The sequence below is a fragment of the Mirounga angustirostris genome, unplaced genomic scaffold, assembly GCF_029215605.1.
Source record: "Mirounga angustirostris isolate CCGP_5_RB_7025 unplaced genomic scaffold, mMirAng1.0.hap1 SCAF_7, whole genome shotgun sequence".
In the NCBI taxonomy this organism is placed as follows: Eukaryota; Metazoa; Chordata; class Mammalia; order Carnivora; family Phocidae; genus Mirounga; species Mirounga angustirostris.
In genome coordinates this window covers 119,345,206-119,367,371 of record NW_026991715.1, presented here as the reverse complement: position 1 = coordinate 119,367,371, position 22,166 = coordinate 119,345,206, and the positions used below count along the sequence as shown (strand labels likewise).

Here is a 22,166-nt window from a genome sequence, read left to right as displayed (position 1 = left end):
GTGACACTTCATATTCATCCAAAATTCATAGTTTACCATAGGGTTCACTCTTGATATTGTATGTTCAATGGATTTGGACAAATGTATAATGACATAGACCCATTATTTTAATATTTTCCCTGCTCTAAAAATCCTCTGTGCTCTGCCTATTCATCTCTCTTCCTCTCCCGACTCCTGCCAACCACTGATCTTTTTATTATCTTCATAATTTTGCTCTTTCCAGAATGTCATTTAATTGCAACTATAAAGGGTGTAGCCTTTTTATATTGGCTTCTTTAATTTAATAATATGCATTTAAGGTTTCTTCATGTTTTCTCATGGCTTGATAGCTCATTTCCTTTTAGCACTGAATAATATTCTATTGTCTGAATATACCACAGTCCATTCACCTACTAAAGGACATCTTAGTTGCTTTCAAGTTTGGACAATTATGCATAAAACTGCTATAAACATCTGTATGTGGGTTTTTGTGTGAACTTGTTTTCAATTCCTTTGGATAAATACCAAGGAGCATAATTGCTGGATTATATGGTAAGAGAATGTTAAGTTTTGTAAGAAACCCCAAACTGTCTTCCAAAGTGACTGTACCATTTTGTATTCCTACCAGCAACAAGTGAGATTTTCTATTGCTCCACATCTTGCTCACATTTGGTGGTGTCAGTGTTTTGGATTTTGGTCATTTTACTAGGTGTGTAAATATATTTTTTTCTTACTATTTTCTGATCAGTTAAATATCTCGCTCAGAAAATCTTATTTATGTACATGTATGTACGTATACATATATACATATATGGAAATTCACTGGTTTATGAAACTCCATTAACATGTCAATGAAAATTTAATCTTAATTCAAAGAATAGTTTTGTACATTATTAGTTTACTAGATGCTACAAAAGGAAAGTAAGGAAGATGAAAAAGAAATATCCAATATCAGAGTAGTGTGTGAAAGGATGTTAGCAGGAGTTATGTGCATGAAATTAGTTGAGAATCCTAATAAAACACAGTAAGTGGCTAAGTGTCAAAAAGCATACTAACAACAGTTAGAGAGAGGTAAATGTGAGATCAAAAAGTAAAGTGGCACTTCTTTGGGACATCAGGAGTTGAAATGAGAGTTAAAGGAGGGAGTGTGGCTTTATTCATTTATTAAGAAACTAAAATTAACAAAATACATTGATAAGAGAAATCCAAGTATATCTAATAACATTATGTTAATAAAAATCAAAAGAAGAAATTCAAGTTTATGTCAGTGCTGTTGTTTAGTCTGTCGATTTACCTTCCCCCAAACACCTAAATGTGATGCATTTAAGTGGTCTTAGGACTTGTGGCTAATTTCTGAGCTCCAATAGAGTAGAAACTTCATTTCTGATGTGCATCAGAAAACAAGCTCAGGAGAATTTGGCAATATGCTCTTTGCACAGTACACACTGATAGATATTTGATTGATTAGGCTAAGAATGACCGGATAGTGAAGAGTATACTATAAGTTGGTTAATTGAATTTAAATTTTTTAAAAAGTATATTTAAAGTATAAAATGCTTAGTTTTAAAATGCTTTTAAACACTATCTTATTGGAATGTGAAAAGTAATTATTAGACTGTCACTAGAGAACTTTTAATTTAATTTCAACCTAAAAATGCTTAAGAAAAATTAAACATTTTTATTCATTAGCTGCAGGATTCTGGAGTTTGACATTATATGAGGGGTGTGTCCATACCGATTTCAATATCCACCAGTGTTCATGACTCTGTGCCTCACATGATTCATAGATAATAATCAGCTCATTTCAAAATGCTTTCAAATTCTTTCAAAGTCATTGGACAGTGCTTAGTCAATCCTGTCTACTTGGCAAACTTCAGATATACCGATGACTCTAAAGGTGGAATATATTTTAAAACTGTGACAGCACAACTATATAGGTTGTGATGAACATGTTATGGCGTGACTTTGCAAGTATAAATGTTTGAACTGAGTCTCAATGATCTTTTCAGTGTGGTTCATATAGACAATCTACATCCAGCTTCACAGAAAAACTTTGCTTCAGATATGCCAATGAAAGATTAACACATGGAATTGAGATGTATGAAAAATTATCTGATGCATGCTCATACAGTAAATTTGTAACATAATGCCCCCAAAGTAGTAGTCTGTGGTTGTACAATCATGACTCAATGACATACTTCACAATCACACATTATATTTCACTGTAGTCCGATATTCAAGCACAGTGTTTGAAAACATTTCTGCAAAAGAGTTTCTGTATTCTTTTACTTTTGCAGCCATATTTTAGCCTACAGTACTGAGTTGCTATTTCTACTATAATGTAAGATAAAAGTGCCAGCCCTGAGCAGAAACAATATTAAAAAAAGCAACAGTTTTATCTGGCCTTCATGCTAATGAGAAGAAAACAAAATAGACCAAAATATGACAAGTGACATATTCTATAGGATTATTAATGAAGTTTTGTCTTGAAGCCAATTGATGTGCTAGAATGTAGTCATTGAACAAAAAAAAAAATAGTAATTTTTTAAACAAGGAAGGCTGGTTAAGAAATAAATCTCCATTGACTGTCTCCCTTAGCAAAGTTAGTAGATGAAATTAGAGTGACTGAAAGAAAAGAGGCATATCCAGGTTAAAAAAAGAAAAAAGTTCTCACTCTTTTAAATTAGGCCATTCTAATAAAGTAGATCAGATGATACAATAAGGAAACTACAGTTAGGAATAGATGGAAAGATTACTCTTGCTGAACAACATAATAGTATCAATATCCAAAAATATCAACTATACTTAAGAAAGTCTGTTTCTTTTTTCCAGAGGTGCAGTAGGATCATTTGAAATTTTGTACTTTCTTCTATGTTAAATTAAGTTTGTTTTTTTCATGTCAAGACTGACTATACACCATAACACAAGTAATCATTCCCATAGGTTCTCAGAGGATGAACATCTGGCCCATATTTGCTAATGATGATCATGTTTATATGTTACCGCCGGACTGGACCTGGCATGTCAGTATAGTAATTTTGGCTATTTTGATGGTTGCTACCACTAATTGGAATATGTGATGTTTCAAATCAATTGTTAAGATATCTGAAAGCACAGAGAGTGATAACCTGGTTCAATCTGTGCTGCTTGGAAATACTTAATATCAATTTGTGTGAATCTATATTTAGAAACATCATACATGGTATTTTCCATGAATACTGATCCTCAAATACTGAAGCCATTTAACCTAATAGAATCATTAGAAGAATTCTCTTGCACTTGCTGGTAGATGTTCTTTGGGCTATATTAAAAGGACCAACAAATTCCTCTAAATACTCTGAAACCGATTGTTAGCATAAAAGATAGGTAAATTGACTCACAAGAGGAGGAGATGATTCACCTTATTTCCCTGACAATTTGATCCAAATGTAATATTCTCCCTTGTTATGTAAAATTATTTCCTGCGACCCAAAGTATATCAGATAACAGAAAGTAATTTTCGTTTATTGAATGGGTACTATGTGCTAGATATAATATAAAATATGAAAATTACTGGCATAAACTAATGAGAATTACTTCCCAGCTAATGAAATGCTGACTTTAAAAACTGTCTTAGAAACAAGAACCAGGATTTTCAAATAGTTGTGCATTCACTGAATGAAAAAATGACACAATATCCAAACACCACACATTTTTCAATTTCTTTGTAAAAACCATTTTATGTAACAGATTTTAAAACAGGACTTGAAAAATTCTTTGGAAGAGTTTAAGCTGTTTAAAATGAAAATCAGTGTAAGGTCACTTACAAAGGCAACAAACACTGGCAAGGAATCCTAAAGAAAAATGTCCAAAATGGAACAAAGACAAACTTGAGTAAGTGACAAAAAGAGTACGAAGTATAAATTCTGACAACAAAACCTGAAGATATTGGAAAGAATACAAAGAAAGCTTAAAATTAAAACTTAAAGGGAAGAGGACTGACAAGATTAGAATTCATGGAACACAAAACCACAAACAATTAAAGGAAGAAAATTGTGATGAATATAAGTAAAAATTACCCAGTTAACATTTATTGAGTACTCATATGCATCTGGTATTGATTTTGATGAAAAGAAAATCACAGATTTGACAAAGGAGCAGTGGATACATACTGATATGTTTAAAGCCTCTAAGATTTCTTCCATTGCTTTATATGTTTGTCATACTGTATGTTAGGAGAAACTGAGCTGTTTAGTAAAAACTTTAAGGTATTATTATATTGTGCACAAATTCTGTTAAACATTTTATAGAAATGTGTTTAAGGATTTTCCACAAAACACATTTCTTCCTACAGCTCCAAGTGGCCACACATCACCCAGGGATGGTAACTCCCCTTCGTCCTTATTGAACTTGTTCCTATAAACTCCTCAATCCCTCCCACCCAATTAATGGGACAAAATGCCTAAATAAACACGAAAGGAAAGACCTTTAAAAGCTCTACCACCCCCAATAAAAGGCCTTTATATTGAATGATTGCAGCTCAGAGTTGACACTTTACTATGACTGACGGTGTAGATATCCCCCCACTTCTATGTCCCCAGTAATGACACCCACCCCACCAAGCTTTGAGAGTTTTTATACATTGGCAGTTAAAGTCATTTGGCCTTTGGCCTTGTGCCTCCAGGGGTTAGAAGCATTGACTTAGGAGGAAAGATTAAATTAGCCATAGCTAGACCAAAGAAGAACTAAACAAAATAAAAAGGCAAAAAGATGAAGGAATGGGGAAGCACATTAGATGGTAAAATGAGGAAGTCATTAAGCAAATGAAACCTTAGATTGAATAATTGGCAAAATTTCCTGAAACAAAAGAGCTCTTAAACTCTCAAGTACTGTTGTCCCGTGACCAAAGTGATTGAGCTCTGCTTGGGTCAAGTGACACTTGATTGCCAGCCCACGGCAAGCCAAGCTGGACCAACAACACAAGTTAGACCAGGGAAATTCCCTGATGCTTACCACCCAGCTGCGTCTGTGGGAACATCAAACCAGTGTTATTTCTTTCTCACTCTGGAAAGGTGCAAAGGCGTCCAGGTACCTGTACAAACAATCCATGTTCATAGTTCACTGGACAGAAATATTTTTTAACATTTCAGACTCATCTCAGCAAAAGCATCTACAAAGCAGGATTCTTCCTATCCTTCATGCCTTGTACAGTGCCTGACACTGGATGTGAATGATGAGTGTGAATAGGTCTGACCAGTTCGCCTCAAAAAATGCTCGGGCAAATCATTTTGAAGTAACTTCTAGATATTGTCTAATTTTTGACTCTGGATCCTCCTGATTTCCTTGCCTGGGTTTCTAAAAGTATGATTCAAAGGGGACTGTGGTCATTCATAAATGTTAGTTGTTCATTATATACTAAAGTTTCACTCTATCTCACCATTCATAATGTTCTCCATGTTGTACAAAATTTAATAAGATACAGGGATGTTTGTTTTCATCTCTGAGCCCATTGAGGTGCCACTTTTCAAGTTCTGTGTTGAACACTAAAGTGCCCTTAATAAATGAGTCCAGATGGAGTGTGTATGTGAGGTGGGTAGGGTAAGTGCGTGAGATGTAAACCACAAATAGCATTATACTCAATCATTCCATAAGAATGGCCTGGGGTGATTTTCCGTAGCAGATTCTAAATAACATTGTTCATCTGCTAATGGTCTAAATATCATAATTAGGACATGTTGCTGCTGTAGAACTCTAATTACTGATAAAAAGCAACTTTCATCATGACCTTCTCCCGTTTAAGGGAAATGATCATTATACCTAACTCCAGCTTTTCAACCCCTTGATCATTCCAATAAAGCGTTTCTGAAAATGCCAAACACATTGCTTGGTTTAGAATTGCTGTTCTAACTTGGAACGAATGATTTATGTCTTTTTCAAATGTCATACATTTGGAATCATTACCAGGTGAGAAGCAAAATAGCAAAAGGTGGATGTCTCAGCAACTGTTAGATGCATGCTTACTAAAGTTCCAACTAGCCACTGTACCACCCCTGACAAGGACATTTTCCCTCCCCTCTTTCACTGCATCTGACACCAGAGGCATTTCCAAGCAAACTAAAAGGAAGTTTCATCTAGTCAGGTTCAATTGCAGCAGTATGGTTCCATGTATCCCAGCATCCATCAGACTCATTGGTTCTCTCTGCAAATATACATACCTGTACATTTCTACATAACATTAAAGCTAGGCTAGCTTTACAAAGTGATGGCATGGAGAGTGTCTTCCCATTTAAAATAATACTTCCCGGATTGTTACCATTCTTGAAAGTCCGTTATCAGAATTTCTTTAGACTCTAGTGTGTCCCCAGTGAAAATTCAAATATCCTTAAAAGGAAAACCATGGTAACCTACATCAGCTAAAATCTTGATTTGCCAAGAGTAAGCTGTGAGCAGGTCATCTGGGCAGACAATAGCAATAGGGTCTTGGAAGAGTGAATTTCCATTCACTCATCCATTTAGAAAAAATATGAGCTGAACGGGAACCTATTTTATTGGAGACCATAATATAATTTTAGGTCATAAAGATGCATGAGTGTGGTTTCTGTACTCAAAAAGCATAATTCACTGGAGGAGACAGGAAACAAATAAGGCAATCAAAGCAGGGAAAGTATCATGATAGAAAAAGTGAGCCACAGAAGGACGTGGGAAGGATACCTATCCTGGACTGAGTTGAGGGGGATAATGTGGAAGCTTGCTAGCAGAGACTGAATAGGAGTTAAATTTTAGAAAAGTCGCCCTGGAATGTGGGCTAAATGTGTTCTCACACTATATTAATGAAACAAATACTACAGTTAACTTCCTTGACTCTAGAAGGTCAATAATAATTTCTATGATTTCCTGGATATGAGTACTTTTATGATCAGAATTGCAACATGACCCATGAACTAACAATCAGCAGACATGTACGATTTTTCTAATTTGCGCCCTGTTTGTGGAAATTGAGCAATTACCTGCCCTTTTTGTGTCTTAGTTGACTCACTTGTGAACTGTACAGTCGGCATCTCCGGTCCTACTTGGTTTAGGGTATCTTCCCCGCCCAGGTTGGGGATGGAGTTGGTACTTATCCAAGGCTCCGGGACAGTGGTCAGGGTCCCCTCCCTCCTACCTTCAAAAGAATAAGTGGTACGTGAGCATTCATGACAGATTTTGCTTATTTCACCATTTTGTATAGTAACAACCGAATCTCTGTCCTTAGATAATAGCTCATTATATTTACCATCACATTTGAAAAGTTTTCTCTAGAAAGCTACTTTTCTTGGGGGCGCCTGGGTGGCTCAGTTGGTTAAGCGACTGCCTTCGGCTCAGGTCATGATCCTGGAGTCCCGGGATCGAGTCCCACATCGGGCTCCCTGCTCGGCAGGGAGTCTGCTTCTCCCTCTGACCCTCCTCCCTCTCATGCTCTCTGTCTCTCATTCTCTCTCTCTCAAATAAATAAATAAAATCTTTAAAAAAGAAAGCTACTTTTCTTAGCACATTATCTAAAGGAAAAAAAATACATTAAACACTATAGTTAACTTTCATAACAGAGCACAATTTAATTAAAAAGATGAAATCGAGGGGAATCTGGGTGGCTCAGTCAGTTAAGCATCTGCCTTTTTGGGTCATGATCCCAGGGTCTTGGGATTGAACCCTGAGGGGCAGTGGGCTACCTGCTCAGTGGGGAGTTTGCTTCTCCCCCTTCCTCTGCCCCTCCCCCTGCTCATGCTCTGTCTCGCTTTCTCTCTCTCTCAAATAAATAAATAATAAAAATCTTTTTTAAAAAGATGAAATTGAGAATGTAATTACCAAGCTTCTTTGTTTTTTTCACTGTCCCTTCCTTTTTTTAAATTATTTTTATTTAATTTCAATTAATTAACATATAATGTATTATTAGTTTCAGAGTTAGAGTTCTGTGATTCATCAGTCTTATATAATACTCAGTGTTCTTTACATCACATGCCCTCCTTAATATCCATCACCCAGTTACCCCATACCCCTCCCCCCCCAGCAACTCTCAGTTTGCTTCCTATGATTAAGAGTCTCTTATGGTTTGTCTCCCTCTCGGATTTCATCTTGTTTTATTTTTGCCTCCAAGCATCTTTAAATTTTCCTCCAGCAGACTTTCATTAATTTAGGCCATATTTTTAAAGACCAATGGAAGAAAAACAGACCTATTAACAAGATTATATCCATACTTTACTAAAAGTTTTTTCTGAATTACACTTTTGCAAATAATGCAAATTTACAAAGGAAAATCTATGTTAATAAAAATAGCAGTTTTGATAGCCATTCAAACTGTATTTCCTCTTACATATGTAGGTCTTATTAAAGAATACAGGTAAAAAGAATTACTTTATTTTTCCTATAAAATTGTCTTTGGTTATCTTATGAGAGTGAAATTATAAATTTGTAGAGAACAAACATGAATTGAGTTCAGATTAATAAAAACATATGCTCACAAGGGCATTCTTTACATGAATTTTTAGGCTAAGTCAATCTTCAAAATCCACAAGCAGCCTTGAGAGGTTTGAGTTTGGGTGAAGGAGATTTAACAAGAATAACATGACATCAAAAAGAGTTGTTAAATGATCCATGGAAAAAGTAAATTACTTCTCAGGGAAAACACATCAAAAAATTTGTTTCTTATAATATCCATTTGAAATAGACTAGGAATTTTTGGCCTTCCTGAGACAATCAGCTCCCTGTAAGATAATATAAATGTGTTTGAGGGCACATCGTAGTAGCAGGAAGTTTGTCATGATCAGAAAGAATAAGGTTTGCTCATCTGAACACTTAAGTACTGCTCTGAATCTTCTTTAGCCAATAACATAGCTGGAAGGGATGGGCTGTCATAAACACCCAGTGACTCACAACCAGTATTGAAAATAGTAGTCCTCCGGTATAACTAAGGTTATGGTAAATCACAAGAGAAACTCATCTTCTAAGGGTAGATTAGTTCTGTTATATTAATAACAGATTAGTAAGTATTTATTCAAATATTTGTCCTTTTTTGGTACTGTGACTACTTTTTTAAATACTGAGATTCTATTTGATTTTCTTTGGCATCAGTTTTCATTATTTGAAATAAGCACATACTGTAGAGAGAGTTGTGAATCTTCAAAGTTTAGAACATTACATTAGATTCTGAAGATAAAGTGTTTGGGCAAAGGCAGATTTTTTATAAAGTTAATTAAGAAGTGCAAGTTAGAATTCTGACAGCTATAGTTTCCTTTACCAGTTCTTTTTTATAGCATAATACAATATTTTATACCAATATAAGAGATCTTTGTTATTCAATAATCATAATGAATCATGAAATGATGAGCAACACTCTTTGTGAACTAGTTCCTTCTTCATTGAATTTGAAAATAGTATTCCTAAAAAGACCTTTCTTCTCATCATTGACTGTCATCCCACAGTGCTTAATTTCTCTCTCTTCTGACCCTAGGAGAAAAGAGTAAGACTCAGAATTGATGGTAATAAGGCTTTAATGAATTTTTCTATGGAGTTGCTGGAAAAGAGTCTCTCTGGGTTGGTGTCTAAGTTGTCTTTCGCCAGGGTTTAGACACTGAGACAAGGATTTCAGTGCAAATAACTTCCTTGGAAAGTGATCCAAAAAATCACCAGATGGGATGTGATACAAAATGGAATAGATTCCTGCCATGGATGACAGGGCTCTGTCCAGCTAGGGATTATGGCAAACCACAAACCAAGCCTCAGAGTTGTCCCACGTGAGTGAGCATGAAGCTGGGTGTTTAGCTCCAACTCACATAAGTTAAAAGTTGAGAGCTAAAAATGGGCAAATAACCAGGGTTATTTATAAATATGAAAGAAATAAAAGTATTTTGCACAACTCTATATAGCTACTAAAACACAGATATCATGTAGTTTATCCTATTTTTTTTTACCTTTTTTGGGGGGGCAGGAAGGGCAGAGGGAGTGGCAGAGAGAGAATCTTAAGCAGGCTCCATACCCAGCACAAGCCCGACGTGGGGCTTGATCTCACGACCCTGAGATCATGACCTAAACCAAAATCAAGAGTCTGACACTTCACTAACTGAGCACCCAGGCACCCCTCCGGTAGTTTATTCTAAAAAATATTAAATTTGGGGGTGCCTGGGCAGCTCAGTCAGTTAAGCGTCTGCCTTCAGCTCAGGTCAAGATCCCAGGGGCCTGGGATAGAGTCCTGCATTGGGCTCCTTGCTCAGAGGGAAGCTTGCTTCTCCCTCTCCCTCTGCCTGCCTGTCTGCCTACTTGTGATCTCTCTCTCTCTCTCTGTCAAATAAATACTTTCATACTTTAAAAAAGTATGAAATTTTGTCATAGATGAGATATAAAATCTAAACACAATTATAGTAAAGAATTGAGAGAATTTCCAAATATTCACTTTTAAAAAACACCAGTCCTAGATGGAGTCACAGGCAAAGTTAATTAAACTTTGAAAGAATGGAAAATTCCAATACTTTAAAATTTTTTTCCAAGTGTAGACTGCCAAAACTTTCGACAATCAAAATATGTATAGATATGTCATTTATGAATGTCAACATAAAATCTTAAATAAATCACATATATATAATCCTACAGTGCATCTAAAGATTAATATTTTTTAGAATGGAGGTTATCCCAGGAATATAAAGATGATACACTATTTAAAACTCTGTTAATATAATTCATCATATTAATAAGTTGAATGACCAAAAAATAAAGCTATTTAGCAAAATTCACCATCTCTTCATGATTTTTTAAAAACTTAAATAAAACTTGATTAAATGAATATTATCTATTGCTACATAGAGAATTACTCCAAAACTTAGAAGTTTAAAAAAAAAAAAACAGTACCTATGATCTCACTGCTTCTGTGCGTCAGGAATTCAGGAGCAGTTTACCTGGGTGCCCCTGGTTCAGGGTCTCTCCCAAGGTTTTAGTCAAGGCGGGTTCACAGTCATTTCACGGCTCATCGGGAGGATTTCTACATTACTGTTTATACCAAAATAAAATTCTAATGATCAAAGATTTAAACACACACACAAAGACACATACACACACAAATACTAGAAGTAAATGATTTCTTTTTTTAAATCTTTGATAGGAAATGCCTTGTTACGCAAGACTCAAAACCCAAGGCTATAAAAGGAGATACATTTGATTTATAAATATGTTCAAACTTCTTTGCAATAAGAACATGATAAACGAAATAAGACAATACAATAACAAAAACAAACTTGGAAAGTACTTATATTATTCAACAGAGTAAGAAAGAGCTGATTTCCTTAATAGAGATGATCTTTTACAATTAAATAAGAAACTCTAAAATTTTTTAGAATAAGGTACAAAGTAAATAGAGTTCACAAATAAAGAACTGAAAACAGCTTCTTGTGATAAGATACCTGGCCTTACTCATCATTTCTCAATGTTTCCTTATTTCCAGGGATCAGATTAGCAATAATTTTAAAATGTGAGATTTCCATGGCAAGAATATGAATAAACCATCAATCTCCTACACTGTTAGAAGTTTAAGTTGCTGTAATTGCTTTTGTAGATAATTTTTAATTAAAAAATATGCTTGATATTTAGCATAGGAATTCCCCTTCTAGAAATCTAGCGTACAAAACATTTATACTGTTCAGTGTATCTAAATAATCTGAAGGGTTATTCACTTCTGTTTTGTTTATAATTGTGAAAAACCGGAACAATCGAAAAGCCTTTCAATAGAGGAGTAGTTAAATTATAATATATCCATATAATGGAATATCATGAAATTATTAAAAGTGAGCAGTACGCAGGTAATGCAGAGATATCCAAAGGTACAATTAAGACTATTTTGAAAATGGCCCAGGGGCGCCTGGGTGGCTCAGTCGGTTAAATGTCTGCCTTCGGCTCAGGTCATGATCCTGGGATCGAGCCGGCCCTGCATCGGGTTCCGTGCATCGGGCTCCCTGCTTGGCGGGGAGTTTGCTTCTCCCTCTCACACTCCCCCTGCTTGTGTTCTCTCTCTCACTGTGTGTGTGTGTGTCTCTCTCTCTCAAAAAATAAATAAAATCTTCAAAAGAAAAGAAAATGGCCCAAACAGGGATTAGAATATGTGCCTAATTATATAAATTTTTAAAAACAATTAATTAGAAAATCTGTGTGTGTGTGTGTTAACTTCTGGGGAGTTGGGCTGGATTATAGGATGGGAGAGAGACTAATTCTATATTCTATCCCCTATTGTATGGTTTGATGATTAAAATTGTAAAATAATTGTTTTTAAAAAATTTTATTTATTCATTTGACAGAGTGAGACACAGCAAGAGAGGGAACACAAACAGGGGGAATGGGAGAGGGAGAAGCAGGTTTTCTGCTGAGCAGGGAGCCCGATGGGGGTCTCAATCCCAGGACCCTGGGATCATGACCTGAGCCGAAGGCAGATGCTCAACGACTGAGCCACCCAGGAGCCCCTAAAATTGTAAAATAATTTTTTATGATTTAATTACTTTATCAAACACATAAATTATTTTCAGTACTTAAAATTGTATAATTGTTCTATAATTAAAATTGTATAATAATAAATTCTTGAAAATTAAGAAAATAATAATATATTCAGTAATTTTTTGGAGGAAAAGTAAAGGCCAGCTTTTTTCAAAGTATGTTTTGTAGAAATACTGTCTTGGAAGTGGCGTTAAAACAATGACAACAGCCATAATAACAATATGACAAAAAAAGTGCTTTTCAGTCAAAATAATCAGAAACACCATGAACTCTACTTTAGACAGCAATAATATATACTCACATACTCAAGCCTCTTAAAAATCTTGCAGGAGAAAAACTTTTCAGATGTAACTGTTTTCCAAATGCATTTATTTGGATAATCTTTCTGTACTTGACTTATCACCTCTTAATATCTCACAGAACATATTTGTAGGATCCATTTAAACCTGTACGGGAGACTATGTGATCATTTCATCTGTGTTTAAGATTGCTACTGAAACATTGGATTCAGACTTTCTTGGCTGCCAGCTGGAGAAATTCCAGGAGGATGACATTTTGGCCACATTCCTCGGTGCCATCATCCTCCCCTCTCTCTCCAGGAATTTACAAAATACTGAGAGGCATGCTTCCCTCACCTGGAAGGGACACAGCAGGCTGGGACTCTTCTGAGATCCGTGGGAGACAGAGGAGCTGGAGGACTTCGTTCTCTTTGGTACCAGGCAGAAGCCAAGCGACTATTGGCAGGGAAGACGACTGTACTCAGAAACTGGGCAAACATCTTTTATGAATACTCCAAGTGGCAGAATCCTGTTGATTTCTTTGCAGAGGGGCCGCGCCTGGACTTGCTCTTGGTGGCATTGCTTGCTCATGCCAGCACATCAGAACGGAAAGGTCCCTGTGCGACTGGCCTCAACTGTTCCCAGTCCTTGCAGTTGGGAGAGAAATGCAGTTGGCACGAGGAGAGTACCTAGAGGAGAGAGACTTCTCCCACATGGCTCCTAGAAGGGTAAGGGCTTACCAGTTGTTTGTTTGTTTGCTGGGGCAAGAAAAAAAAAAAAAAACACTTGCATATATTCAATGATAATTTTTTTTTTTTAAAGATTTTATTTATTTGACAGAGAGAGATATAGCGAGAGAGGGAACACAAGCAGGGGGAGTGGGAGAGGGAGAAGCAGGCTCCCCGCGGAGCAGGGAGCCTGATGTGGGACTCGATCCCAGGACCCTGGGATCATGACCCGAGCCGAAGGCAGTCGCTTAACCAACTGAGCCACCCAGGCGCCCTTATTCAATGATAATCTAATAAAACTAGAAATCAGCAATAGAAGGTGAAATATTGGAAATTAAGAATCGCTTATTAGTAGCCCCTGAGTCAAAGAGAAACTGAAAATAAAACTTACCTAGGAGACGTACAAAAGCTGCACTTACGAGGGAATTTATAACCTAAATGACTCATTTATTTCAGAATTATGGGGAATAAGCATGAAGAGTGACTACATAAATGTTTGCATGTAAAGCAGGTGTGGGTTTCTTGTTCTATCAAATCTTCTCTCAAGTGAATCATTATACATTTAAGTTCTTACAAAGCCTCTCAAGTAATGTATCAGGCTTTCAGTATGTTTTAGAAAACAATGTTCTATCTGAGGAAGACATATTCGCCTTAAATGACAGCCCTCAAAGCTACTTTGGGATTATTATAAAGTTCACCTGACAGAATTAAAGAAGGTAGGAAAGAGGTTGAATGTAGATTTAGTAACTATCCCTGAATAAATGATTTTTTAATGATAAGTTTGGGATTATATGAGAAATGTGGATTTCAAAAATTATTCAGAATAAAAATACAGTGGTTGCAGTTTAGAGATGACTAAAAACCATTTTGGAACAAATGGGAACAGATGAGAAAACTGTCTTATGTCATGCAAGTGAGATGTAAGTGAGGAAATTCCTGTGAGCCGTCAGCTGTGGGAAACAAATGAAGAAATTAAAATAAATATAAATTCTCACAAGGATAAGGTAGTGATAACATGAAGGAGGAGCAAGCAGTTACCTAAAGTATCTGAGAATGAAAAATGAAATTGTTTAAGTAAAGAGCTCATCCGAGGGGATGAATAGTCAAATATTGAATTAGTGGGTAAGAATATCAGATTGAATAACTTTTTTCAGAAGACGTCAAAAAGTAATAAAGAACTGGGAACTCTAAGAGCTAAGAAATGAAGGAAGCATCAACGTCTTTATAATGGAATTTCTGAAACATAAGTACAAATAGAAGGAATGGACTATTTAAATAATAATCAAGAATTTCTTAAGTAAGGATCTCTGTGAAATTAAAGGATGGCTCAATATCAGATAAATTTCAATGTATTTCATTATTTAATGGATCAAAAGGAAAATAATATTCCCTTAATGGATTTAGAGAAAGCAATACAAATATCTTACTGTCTATTTATTACTTGAAAGGCTCAAAAAACTAGACACAGAAACCTTTTTTCACTTTATAAAAGCTACATATACAAATGTCTACAAACATAATACTTAGAGAAACTTAATGGCATCAAGAGCAGGATCGAGACAAGGATGTTCAATATTGTTATTACTATTTAAAACTATATTAGAAATCCTGGCCAATGCTCAAGAAAAGAAAAACATATGTAAGAATTAGAAAATAAATAAAACTATTATTATTTGTATATTTTATAAACATCCACATAGAAAACCTCATAAAATCATCCACATAGAAAACCTCACAAAATCAACAGCTAAATAGTCAGAACTTCCCAAGCAAATAGTATACCATTTTTAAGAAGTGACAAAACTAGATTATCTATAAAAAGACTCAAAAAAGACCCTTATAGATAAAATTTTTTTAATGTCACAAATAAGAGTTAAAGTAAATAAACATATCCTGTTCACTGATGAGGTGACTTAACATTATAAAGATTCACCATCCTGCAAACTAACTAGATATTGGAAGTTACAATATTCAAAGTACTCCAAGAAATCATATAGAAGATGATTTTTAATACTGATATAGCAAAATTGGAATGCTCAAATTAATCATAACACTAATGTAATAAAAAATACTGCCAAAGGAATAAACAAATAAGTAGTCTAACAGAAGAGAGAAACCAGAATTCGATTCAGTTTTATATATATGAGATTACATTATATATTATATACTTTGGTTATGAATTAATTATTAATTAAATGAATGTGAATTTTGCTAAGCCAAACATTTAGTTCATAATTAAATGTTTGGTTTAGCAAAATTGGCATTCATTAATTCTGAGGAAAATGATGGTTCATATAATTAATGACATTACATAATTCCTTATTTGGGGGAAAAAACATAGATTACATCATATATAAAAGTAAACTTCGGGTTTTAGTAATGGTAGAATATGTCATTTATAACCAAGATTTCTACTAAAAAAAAACAACATCTAAAACTAGAATAGCTAGACAAATAATAAGTATAATCCATTTAAAAGTATTAGCAAGTGACTAAAGAAAAAAAATTGGGGAATCCATTCAAGAAAAAGAAATCAAGGAAACCTGGCATTTTCCCTTTGCTGGCTTTCCTCTCGTTACTGCTCCCTACTTCAGGAGGCTGATCTGCAGCTACCTGAATAGTTCTCTTGTACCCTGAGAGACATTCATAGCTTTAAATGTATATTGTGGAAAGGAAGTTTCAAAAGATACCATAAATAAACCCCGAAGAAAGTGGAGAAACATAATAAAAATTAATAGAAATTAATGAAATAGTATACAAACATGAAATAAAGGGAATTAAGAAATATTTTTTTCGGGGCACCTGGGTGGCTCAGTTGATTAAGCGACTGCCTTCGGCTCAGGTCATGATCCTGGAGTCCCAGGATCGAGTCCCGCATCAGGCTCCCAGCTCAGCGGGGAGTCTGCTTCTGCCTCTGAACCTCTCTCCTCTCGTGTTCTCTCTCTCATTCTCTCTCTCTCAGATAAATTAAAAAATAAAATCTTTAAAAAAAAAAAGAAATATTTTTTTCAGCCTTGTTGGTAGTGGGGAGGGGAGATCCCTGAATACCCTTTACACACACACACACACACACACACACAGTCACACACAAATGATTGAATAAGCCATACTATAGATGCTTTGTAGCTATTAAAACAATTGTGCTAATCATCAACTGTATTGATCTGAGTGGCAGGGACACATAGTTCAATTTAAAAAGCAAGTTGCAGAATTACTGTTTTGGTTTTTAAAAAATTCAATGCGATAAGAATAAAAAAATCAAAATGGATATACATGTATATATAAGTTCATAAGTATTTATGAGCAAGGAAACCCATGTGGAAGAAAACACATCAGGCTATTAGCACATTTCCTAGGGCAATGAATGTAGAGATTTTGGAGAAGGAAAAGAAATTTCAACCTTTTCTTTATATGTCTTGTATTATTTCCCAATTTAATATGAGTATGTAGTACTTCTATAATTTTTAAAGCAATGCCTGAAAAATAAATAAAATAAAAATAGAATAATAAAAATTGTGACTAAAAAACTTTAAGCAAAACCAAATAGCTATAATGTTCATGTTCTGGCAAAACATCTTACGTCTAAAAAGTACACTGAGAACTAAAACTTCACTTAGAATTACACTCTCAAGAAGCTGACTTTTTCTAGCCTCTCTGGTGGATGTGATAAAAAGCAAAGGTTCCTTGGAATAGATTTGTTTGTTTTCTGTGAGACATTGGTGCCTTTATGCATGACTAATGTGGACATTTGGAATTGATAGATGTTGTTATCTAGGAAAAAAACGTAAGTTTGAAGAACTCTTTTCGTAGCTGTTGAATCTTTTTGATGACAGTTTTACTCTATTTGGCATGCTTGGTGCCGTGTCTCTTTCACATTTTTATAACTGCTTTTTAATGAACATCTTTAAACACTTTCTTAATCTTTCTCAATTCTTGCTGGCTCAACCAGAAAGATTTCATGTTTTCTAAAAGTGTGAAATCAGACACTTACTTATGGAGCTGCATTTTGATGATTATTTCTCTTTGTCACATCAAAACGGTGCTGGCCTGAGGAATCACATGAATGCTTTTGTCTTTCTGTTTAAATAAAAGTAACTGTTACAAATAGCATAGATGGCATTTTCTCAGTTTTAAAAAAGGTGTATTCTGAATGTTGTCTATATCCACTTAATTTAGCAAGACAGTAAACCATAAATTAGATCCATATCATCTCTGGGTTTTAAAATATTTTTGCATTCTCTGGGCAGCTAAAAGATACACATACAAACCTAGGATGTTGTTAAATTTCTTCATTTTGCCAATTACATGCAAAAGAAATTTCTAGGAAGAAATGTGAATCTGCATTTCTTGGATGATTTTAATAACAAACTATGTTTTAGCATTTGTACATTAAGAAATAGTAACTGGGATGCCTGGGTGGCTCAGTCAGTTGAGCATCTGCCTTCAACTCAGGTCATGATCTCAGGGTCCTGGGATCAAGCCCTGTGTGGGGCTCCCTGCTCAGTGGGGAGTCTGCTTCTCCCTCTCCTTTTGCCCTCCCCTGAAACTTGTGTTCTCTCTCTCTCAAATGGATAAATAAAATCTTAAAAAAAAAAGAATTAGTAACTGTGTGATATGTTTCAATGTCTTACTTCTTATTTGAATGTGTGTTTCAGAAAGCGGTCTGCATGAAAAGTTAAATGACTCTCAGTAAATGAGGTATCCTTTTTTTTTCTTTTTACTTGCATTATATTATTATATTATTATTACTTATTGTATCAAAGTTTGATGACAAGAAGCAACTTTTTGTTGGTTGACATATTTATTAACAGTGCAGAAGTTACTTAAAAATGTTATTTTGGGGGCACCTGGGTGGCTCAGTCAGTTTAAGTGTCTGCCTTCAGCTCAGGTCATGATCTTGGGGTCCTGGGATTGAGCCCCGTGTCGGACTCCCTGCTCGGCAGGGAGTCTGCTTCTCCCTCTCCCTCTGCTTGTGCTCTCTTTCTCTCTCTTTCATATAAATAAATAAAATCTTTAAAGAAAATGTTTTTTTCCTTACAGTTTGCACGCTTTTTTTTTTTCAAAAAGGAGCACATGTAGGAACAATCCTCAGAACCATTAATGTGTGTGCCTTTTCTTTAGAAAGTTAATTTTAATGATCCCTCATTATTAATAGATTTTAAATAAATATGCATATGTGTTTACTTATTTCAAATCATTCATGGATTTGGATTAACCATCAAACTCATTTGCAAAATTGTTGCTTAGAGTTAAGGGTCCACAGTGTGGTAACAAAGCCAAAACTGTATAGTAATTATACAGTAATTGACATAAGTCTTGGCAATGATTTTTTGGATTTGGCACAAAAAGCAAAGAAACAACAGCAAAAATGAACAGGTGGGACTACATCAAACTGTAAAGTTTCTATACAGCAAAGGAAACCATCACCAAAATGAAAAGGCAACCTATGGAGTGTAAGAAAATATTTACAAATCATTTATCTGATAAAGGGTTAATATCCAAAATATGTAAAGAACTACAACTCAATAGCAAAAAGCTTCAAAAAGTCCAATTGAGAAATGGGCAGAGGAGCTGAACAGACGTTTTTCGAAAGAAGGCACGTCAAGGTGCTTGACATCACTAATCAGGGAAAAGCAAATCAAGACCACAATGAGGTATCACCTCACACCTGTTAGAATTGTTATCACTAAAGAGACAAGAGATAAGTGTTGGTGAGAATGTGGAGAAAAAGGGACCCCTTGTGCACTGTTGGGAATGCAAACTGGTACAGCCACTCTGGAAAATGGTATGGAGGCTCCTCAAAAAGTTAAAAATAGAATGGCCACACCTTCCAGCAATCCCACTTCTGGGTATATATCCAAAGAAAATGAAAATAGGGTCTTGAAAAGAGATCTGTACTCCCATATATATATACACTGCAGCATTATTCACAATAGCCAAGATATGAAAATAACCTAAGTGTCCGTCAACAGATGTCAATGGATAAAGCAGTTATATATATATATATATATATATATATATATATATATATATATATATCACGCAATGGAATATTATTATATTATATTATATTATATTACAATAATATTATGGAATATTATTCAGCCATGAGAAAGAAGGAAATCCATTTTGTAACAACATGGATGGACCTCGAGAGCAGTGCAAATTGAAATAAGACTGTCTGAGAAAGAAAATTCAAATACTGCATGGTATCATTTATATGTGGAATTTTTTTTTAAAGGTAAATTCATAGAAACAGAGAGTAGAAAAGTAGTTGCCAGGAGCCAGAGGCTGGGGGAAATAGGCAAGTGTCAATAAAAGGGTGCAAACTTTTAGCTATAAGATGAGTAAGTTCTTGGGATCAAAAGTAAAACATGATGACTATAGTTGATAACACCGATTATATCATTGAAATTTGCTAAGAGAATAGAACTTAAATGTTTTACTCCACCCCCCCCCCAAAAAATCATCAAGTTTCAAAATTAAGAAATGAAAAGGTTCAGGCGCCTGGGTGGCTCAGTCAGTTAAACATCTGCCTTCAGCTCAGGTCATGATTCTGTGGTCCTGAAATCGGATCCCTCATCGGGCTCCCTGTAGAGAGCCTGTTTCTCCCTCTCCCTCTGCCTCTCCCCTCTGCTGGTGCCCTCTCTTTTTCTCTTTCTCTCTCTCAAATAAATAAATAAAGTCTTAAAAAAAAAAAAAGAAAGATTCATAGGTTTTCCATTAACCTCATTTCAATGTCTTTCTCTTCTTATGTCTTTCTACTACTGTATGTATCCGTCTTCTATATTTTGGTGGACTGCTTATTTTCCCCCATGTGGACAAATTTTAGCTCTTTCCATATTTAAACTCTGTATTTTTGTAATGGTTTTACTTTAAATTTTTCTTTGATCAAATTGTTCATTGGCATTTTTCTTCACAGACTTTTTCAGATGGAAAATGCAGTTCTGTGTTCCGACGTTTTATTTGGTTCATTAGTGAGCAGTGGTGTTACATAGAATAACATTGCACATGAGTTGGGGAGGGAACATGAAGGTCGGGTGTGCATGTTAGAGATTTCTTGCATATGAATGCTTGCTAGGATGGATCATCTCTCAGGGACTGTGCCACAGACCCCACTGGCAACCTGGCATGTGCCCAGATTATTAGATTTATATATTATGTTATCAAGTTAAAGTTCTGCAGTAAGCCTATATATTTTTTTAAGATTTTATTTATTCATTTGAGAGAGAGAAAAAGGGGAGGGGAAAGTCAGAGGGAGAAGAAGCAGAGGGAGAGGGAGAAGCAGGCTCCCCGCCGAGCAGGCAGCCCGACGTGGGGCTCAATCCCAGGGATCCGGGATCATGACCTGAGCCAAAGGCAGATGCCCAACCGACTGAGCCACCCAGTCACCCCTGCAGTAAGCCTTTAAAGAATGTCTTTTAAAAGTTTCTGCAAAGAAACCCTGGATTAATCATAATGCCAATAATGCAAGCACATGTAAGCAAAAAAAAAAAAAAGGAAAGAAAGAAAGAAAAAGGCAGAGCTAATATAAAAAAGCATTTGCTAAGGTTAATAAAATTATCTAAGGAAATCAGATAAACATTTGAAATAATTAAGAAAACTATTTGAATGTGGATTTATAACAAGGGTCATTAATGATGAACTTTTAGCATAAATTATAGCTTGAGATATTAAGCATTAATAGAGGTATGTATAAAACATTTATGAATAAAAGTACATATATTGAGGATGCATGCCTTAAAATTTTTTATTGATGAATTGTATACATGCAAAGATTTGGAGACCAGGTCATAATGATCTGTGACTACTGGTTTACCCTCTGCCTTCCCTCCTAGAACACTGAACTCTTGAATGCCAAGGTCTTCCCAGTTCATGAACAAGACTATCTACTACATTTGAGGAATTCACCGAGTTTTTTAATAGATAATTCAATGTTTTAGGTTATTCAAAGAATAAATAGACTGAGATCCTGCCATCAAAGAGCTTACAGTTTGTTCATAACTAATTGTGACTACTGTTTTGCAATGCATAGAATACTATCCCTATAGAAGACTTTGTTGCCAGTGAAAACTTGCAGTTGGCAGTACACAGAGTCCATTTTATTAAAATCAAACTATAGTCCTGCTGAACGAAAACTAATTTCTGAGATATGTTCCTGCATTTTAATCTTATTTCTAGTTCCATAAGTTCTGCTTTTGCTCTCTTCTCTCTAATTCACTGTTGATTATCTGCTATGGTCGTCTGCTCATCTTCCGTGCTCTGCGCAACCCCTCTTCAGTATACACGAATTCCCCCCAATACATCATCACAATGAAGTATCAATGTGGCAATGAAGTGGATCAAAGTTGGCAGACTATATATTCTGAAATACAGACTCTTCTGAGAGAGAAAGTGCCATTAAAAAAAAAGAGAGAAAGAAAGACAATAAAAAGTCCTCATCATCTTTGTTCATTAGTAGTATAATTCAATGAAATGTTCTATATAGCAGCAAACAAAATGAATTTTAAAAATTAGGTATTTAGAAATGTAGAGGGAAACTAGGTCACATCAGATTAAGACTTTAGATTCAAAGACGTAATATCTTAAAGAATGTTGACCTCATATTCCAAAGAATAAGAAAGAGATGTTTAAAGAAAAAATAAATAAAGGGGCACCTGGGTGGCTCAGTCGGTTAAGCCTCTGTCTTTGGCTCAGT

At 35.2% G+C, this 22,166-nt stretch overlaps 1 long non-coding RNA gene across 1 annotated transcript in view; it reads left to right on the top strand.

Annotated features, from left to right (window-relative positions):
• Positions 1-13,625, top strand: part of LOC135365432 (uncharacterized) — a 229,603-nt gene extending 215,978 nt beyond the window's left edge. Inside the window, exon 4 of the long non-coding RNA XR_010413285.1 lies at positions 13,062-13,625. This is a non-coding gene — a long non-coding RNA (uncharacterized LOC135365432). The remainder of the gene's footprint in view (positions 1-13,061) is intronic.
• The last annotated feature ends 8,541 nt before the right edge of the window (positions 13,626-22,166 follow it).